We start from the raw sequence: 6,299 nt of genomic DNA, 5'->3' as shown, positions 1-6,299 counted from the left end.
GGGGAAAAAAAGAGAGATTAAGGTGCAGTAAGAAAAAAAAAGAAAGGAAGGAAGATAAAAGAAAAAAAATGAGAGAAAAGAAAAAAATCTTAAATTTTATCTATGCCTTTTCAACTTTGGAATATTTCCAATTTAATCTTCTATAGAACGTGAAGACCCACATCAGGGCTATCACCAGTTGAGAGCTCTGTCTCCATCCCACAGTCAGACTTCTCCACCACGTTATCATAATGAAGATTTCAGCCATTGCTTATTATCTGTGCCAAACGCAGGGCAAGCCATGGAGACGTGAGCCCCTCAGGGAGTTCATAACCATTTTGAGTCATTAGCTCCAATATCCTTGCAGCTCCAAAAGCAGCCGAGTGGGAAGCTTTATGCTGAGGCCCTTAATCACCTTCACGCTACGCCTTTGAGCCTGCAGGTAAGAGACTGGAGGCAGCACACAGCAAACCATTTACTTTGTGCTGAGAACAGACAGCAAGTTCAATAACCGCTGAAATGAGAATCTCGAGTCTAGGCCATTCCTTGCCCTTTCGTGACTTACGCCAAACCTTCTTTTGGATTCTCCAGGTAAAAGGCAAACATCCTGTTCCTAAAGGCCTCTGACATATCCTAATTCCCTAAGTCAAGGACACCAAAGACTGTTCTTAACGCCAGTGTCTGCTTCACGGCCTCCTCACACCCCCACACGCTTTTTCTGTTCACACTTTCGTAGGAGATTTAAGTGTGTTGCCAGTTAAATGTAGTATCAGTGACCCCAGAGTTTTTACTTCTGCTTCTCTATTAGAAGAAAAGAATGATGATAAAAATTGTGCTTTGTAGTTCTAATGGCATTTAAATATTTTTAAGTGGAATCATGGTAAGAGATATCTTATTTACCACCACCCCCATCCCTCAAAAACCATCATTTTATAAAAGAAACCATTTTATAAGTAGAATCTGCTTTTCCTGTGGAATAGAGATTCAGGAGTGACATTGAAGCTTAAAACCCATTACCGTTGAGTCAATTCTGGCTCACAGTGACCCTGTAGGACAGAGTAGAGCTGTCCCATAGGGTTTCCAAGGAGCGGCTGGTGGATTTGAACTGCCTTTTGACATTTTGGTTAGCAGCCATAGCTCACCATAGCTCTTAACCACTGTGCCACCTGGGCTTCCAACGTTGAAGCTTGTTATTAGTAAAACATAACAACAACTTCTGGGCTGTCTGTGTTGTAGCCAAAGAAAAGCTAGTAACTGAAATTGAGATACTCTGATGTGATAAACCAAAAACCAAACCCACTGCCATCAAGTCAATTCCAGCTCATAGCGACCCTATAGGACAGAGTAAAACTTTCCTATAAGGTTTCCAAGGAGTGGCTGGTGGATTCGAACTGTCCACCTTTTTGGTTGACAGTGAGCTCGTAACCACTGCTCCACCATGATAGCACATAGAAAATTAAATCATTTATAAAAAGAGCATATTAATAGTATGCTTGTTTTAAACCAAAGCTACAGAAAACCAGGAGGACCTTCTCAACACCTATCCCATGTTCTAGCATTCCAGGCTTTTCATGTGCCAGAGGAATACCCAGAATGTATAGATCAGAGAGTGCAGTGGATTTACAAGGCAAGCAGGGGAGAAAACAAGACCAGTTCTTATTAGGCCATAAACTACTTCAAAGAAAGCCAGCCACTTTTAAAGGTGCATGGGACCCTTTTTAGAGGACCAAGTCAACCTTCCTGTTCAGAAACGTAATCTGTGTCCCATGGAATCCCCAGTCTAAGATATAACTTGAGAACAGGGGAGTCTTGTCATCAGATAGTCACCTCCAGGGATAACTGAAGGAAAGAGACTGTTGCCCTTTTTAAGCTAACACCACTGCAAGGTATAGACACTTCCTTGTTTTTCCTAATGATCCAACAAGTATATATAAACCAGGAGATTATATTCATACTTTTCAAAATATAAACTTTTTCTCAAAAAAAAATAAAAGTATATATTTACACAGAGAGAGAGAAAGTCCCTGGATGGTGCGAATGGTTAAAGTCATCACAGTTATGCACAGTAACCGAAGCACTGGAGGTTCCAGCCTACCCAGAGATGCCTTGGAAGAAAGTCCTGGCAATCTACTGCCGAAAATCAGCCAATAAAAACCCTATGGATCACAAAGATCTGATCCTGCTGCACCTGGGGTCACCATGAGTCAGGGGCCAACTCAACAGCAGCTGACAACAATATATATCTTTTAGGCTTACTATGTTCTCCAAGGTTTACAACTACTTTATAAAGCAATACTTGATTTTACTTGCTCCAAATGCTGTTATTTTCTACCTCCAAGGCGTAATCCTAACACTCCTTTGGGTTCCAGAGAAGCGGCTCCATGTTCACCCACCACTTCTATAGCTTTTCCTCACATCTTTCTTGGTCTTACCTCAGCTTCAGTACACAAGTCCATCCTAGACAACGTCTCCCTAAATTTGCCGTCATTGACCTAATGCATTTACCCTACCAAGGAGTTTTCCCTTCCATATTTTCTATTTCTATCAGTTCTACTTATAGGACTCCTCCACCCCACATCTAAATTCTATTCTTCCTTCAAAGTTCATCTTAGGTCATCCTCCCAGCCCCACGTCCTTCCCCTCTTAGTCCAATCCATTCTGCATTCCTCTAGATCATCTATATCTTATCACTTATGATGTTTACTTCCAGGACTCCTTTCACTGTCCTTAACCATTTTACAGGTTTCTCTTTTGCTCATTACCTTAATGGTAAGAGAATGGAGGTCAGGAACCCTCTTCTTTTGTGTCCCTCTTAATTTCTAGGGTGAGATTTGTGTATAAGAAGCTGCTGTTTTATGGCTAACAGACACATGAGGAAATGCTCAGGATCACTAACCATCAGTGAAATGCAAATCAAAACCACAATGAGATAACATCTCACCACGACGTTACTGGCACAAATAAAACAGAAAATAACAAATGTTGGAGAGGCTGCGGGGAGATGGGATCTCTTATGCACTCTGGTAGGAATGCAAAATGGAATAACCATTTTGGAAAATGATACAGCGCTTGCTTGAAAAGCTAGAAAGAGAAATATCATATGATCCAGCAATCCCACTCCTAGGAATATATCCTAGAGAAATAAGAGCTGTCACACAAATAGACATATGCACACCCCTGTTCTTTGCAGCATTGCTCACGATAGCAAAAAGATGGAAACAACCTAGGTGCCCATCAACAGAGGAATGAATAAACAAACTATGATACACACACACAATAAATACTACGCAACAATAAAGAACACTGATGAATCTGTGAAGTATCTCATGATGTGGAAGGATCTGGAGGGCATTATGCTGAGAGAAATAAGTCAATCACAAAGGGACAAATATTCTATGAGATTACTACTATAGAAACTCAAGAAGAGGTTTACACACAAAAAGAAACGATCTTTGATGGTTACGAGGGACAGGAAGAGTAGGAGGGAAAAATGCTAGATAATAGATAAATGGTAATTTTGGTGAAGGGTAAGACAGTACACAATCCTGGGGAAGCCAGCAAGTCATGGACGCCCTATATACACATCCAAATTCCCTGGGGGACCAAATCACTGGGCTGAGGACTGTGGGGACCATGGTCTCTGGGAACACCTAGATGTATTGGCATAACATCGTTTATAAAGAAAACGTTCTACATTCTACTTTGGTGAGTAGTGTCTGGGCTCTTAAAAGCTTGTGAGCAGCCATCTAAGATACTCTAGTGGTCTCACCCCATCTGGAGCAAGGGGAATGAAGAAAACCAAAGATAAAAGGGAACGATTAGTCCAAAGGATTAATGGGCCACAAGTACCACAGCCTCCACCAGACTGAGTCCCAGTACGAGATGGTGCCCGACTACCACCACTGACTGCTCAGACAGGGATCACGATAGAGGCTTCCGGACACAGCTGGAGAAAAATGTAGAACAACAAAAAAAAATTTTTTTTTAAATTGTACTTCACATAATGTTTACAGAACAAACCAGCTTCTCAAACAGTTAGTACACATATTGGTTTATGACATCGGTTAACACCACCACTACATGTCAACATTCTCCCTTCTCAACCTTGGCTTCTCTATTACCTGCTTTCCTGTTCCCTCTTGCCTTCTAGTCCTTGCCCCTGGGCTGGTGTGCCCGTTTAGTCTCACTTTGTTTTATGGGCCTGTCTAATCTTTAGCTAAAGGGTAAACCTCAGGAGTGCCTTCATTACTGAGCTAAAAGGGTGTTCGGGGGCCATGCTCTTGGGGTTTCTCCAGTCTCTGTCAGGCCAGTAAGTCTGGTCTTTTTGTTTTAGTTTTTTGTGAGTTAGAGTTTTGTTCTACATTTTTCTCCAGCTCTGTCCAGGACCCTCTACTGTGACCCCTGTCAGAGCAGTTGGTGGTGGTAGCTGGGTACCATCTGGTTGTACTGGACTCAGTTTGGTGAAGGCCGTGGTAATTGTGGTCCATTAGTCCTTTGGACTGATCTTTCCCTTGTATCTTTAGTTTTCTTTATTCTTCCCTGTAGAACAAAATTCTAACTCACACACACACATAAAAAGACCAGACTTACTGGCCTGACAGAGACTGGAGAAACCCTGAGAGTATGGCCCCCGGACACGCTTTTAGCTCAGTAATGAGTCTAAGTCTGTTCTCATGTGAAGTTCACTCTCTACCTGAATCACTTTTGTTGCCACCCATGCATGTAAGGATTGCATAAACACTTTGCTCTTGGCTACTAATCTAAAGGTTGGTGCTTCCAACCCACCCAGAGGCACCATGGAAGAAAGGCCTGGCGATCTGCTTCTGTAAAGATTACAGCCAAGAAAACTCTATGGAGCGTTCTATTCTGTAACACGTGGGGTCATGATGAGTCGGAATCAACTCAACAGCAATAGCTTTGGTTTTTGGAAATGTATGCCAAGACTCCTGAGGTAACCATGGAAGCTGGTATCGCTAGGAAACTTTTTTCAATACCATGATATAAGCAGGAGATTCACCGGATTACCATGCTGGTGGATAAAGATCACGCAATACACAGAGTGTGTACAGATTTCATGACAGCATTTGACTAAAAAAAAAAAAAAAAAGCATTTCATGATATCTTTGGATGAAAGAAGTGAAAATAAATAGTTTTGTTGAACCTGAGCCATTTCTGGACCCCAAAGGAGTTATTGTTCATTGTAAATTAATCCACTGGACTTCTGGATTTTATATGCCAGCCTTATGGGCTCTTCCTGCCACAGAGAGCATGACTGGCCCTTAGGGTGCTGATAGAGTCTTTGTCCTTTGTCCCAGTTGAATTCAACACATGTTGCTCCAATCATGATTTTCCTAAGCCAATATGCAATATCTATCATCGCAAGCTCAGTAGTGAGGTGGTGGGCTACTAAAAAGAGTCCATACAATTTTAGTCCCATTGCAACATTGGGGTGTGGGGGCTGGTGGGTGGGGTAGTGGGCAGAGCTGAAGGCCTAGCACAGCCAAGAGTCTGAGACTGTCAGTAAGGAACTGCGAGGGAACTGGAAGCTGTATCACCAGAGAAAAGAACTTGACATGGAGGGGAAGGAGCAGGATCATGCTTTCATCTACGCCTGCAGTGAGATCAGGCAGCAATGGGCCTGGGCTTGGTTTATAAGGATGCAAGGCCTAGCGAGGGTAAGTTACAGGGAGGCTCTACAAGTTTAAAAAAATTGAAGGAGCTGCATTGTGACGTGGTAGCCTCCCAACACCGGTAATAACCAAAGGTTTGAGTTAGATGAGTAATCAAGATATTATAGGAGATACCTCTGCATTGTATAAAACTAAAAATTAGGTGTTCCCTAATGATATATTCAAGGAGTCCTGGTAGCACAACACGTAAGTGCTTGGCTACTAACCGAAAGGTTGCCAGTTTGAACCCACCCAGCTACTCTGCTTCCATAAAGATTACAGCCAGGAAAACCCTATGGGGCAGTTTTACTCTGTCGTTATGAGTCGAAACCTACTCAACAGCCTCCAATAACAGCAATAATGATACCTATCAAGTAAATCTAACTCCAACGTTCTTTGACTCTATGGTGAACACTTAGTTATCTCGCGCTGCTGTAACAGAAATACCACAAGAGAGTGGCTTTAACAAACATATTTATTTTCTCACAGTTTAGGAGGCTAGAAGTCCAAATTCAGGGCACAGCTCTAAGAGAAGGATTTCTCTCTCTGTTGGCTCTGGGGGAAGGTCCTTGTCTCTTCTGAGCTTCTGCTCCTGGACAATCTTCACGTAGCTTGGAATGTGCATCCTCCATCTCTGCTTCACACACTTGC

Source organism: Elephas maximus, chromosome 22, assembly GCF_024166365.1.
Source record: "Elephas maximus indicus isolate mEleMax1 chromosome 22, mEleMax1 primary haplotype, whole genome shotgun sequence".
Lineage (NCBI taxonomy): Eukaryota > Metazoa > Chordata > Mammalia > Proboscidea > Elephantidae > Elephas > Elephas maximus.
The sequence above is the reverse complement of the archived record's forward strand: the minus strand, read 5'-3'. Positions refer to the sequence as shown.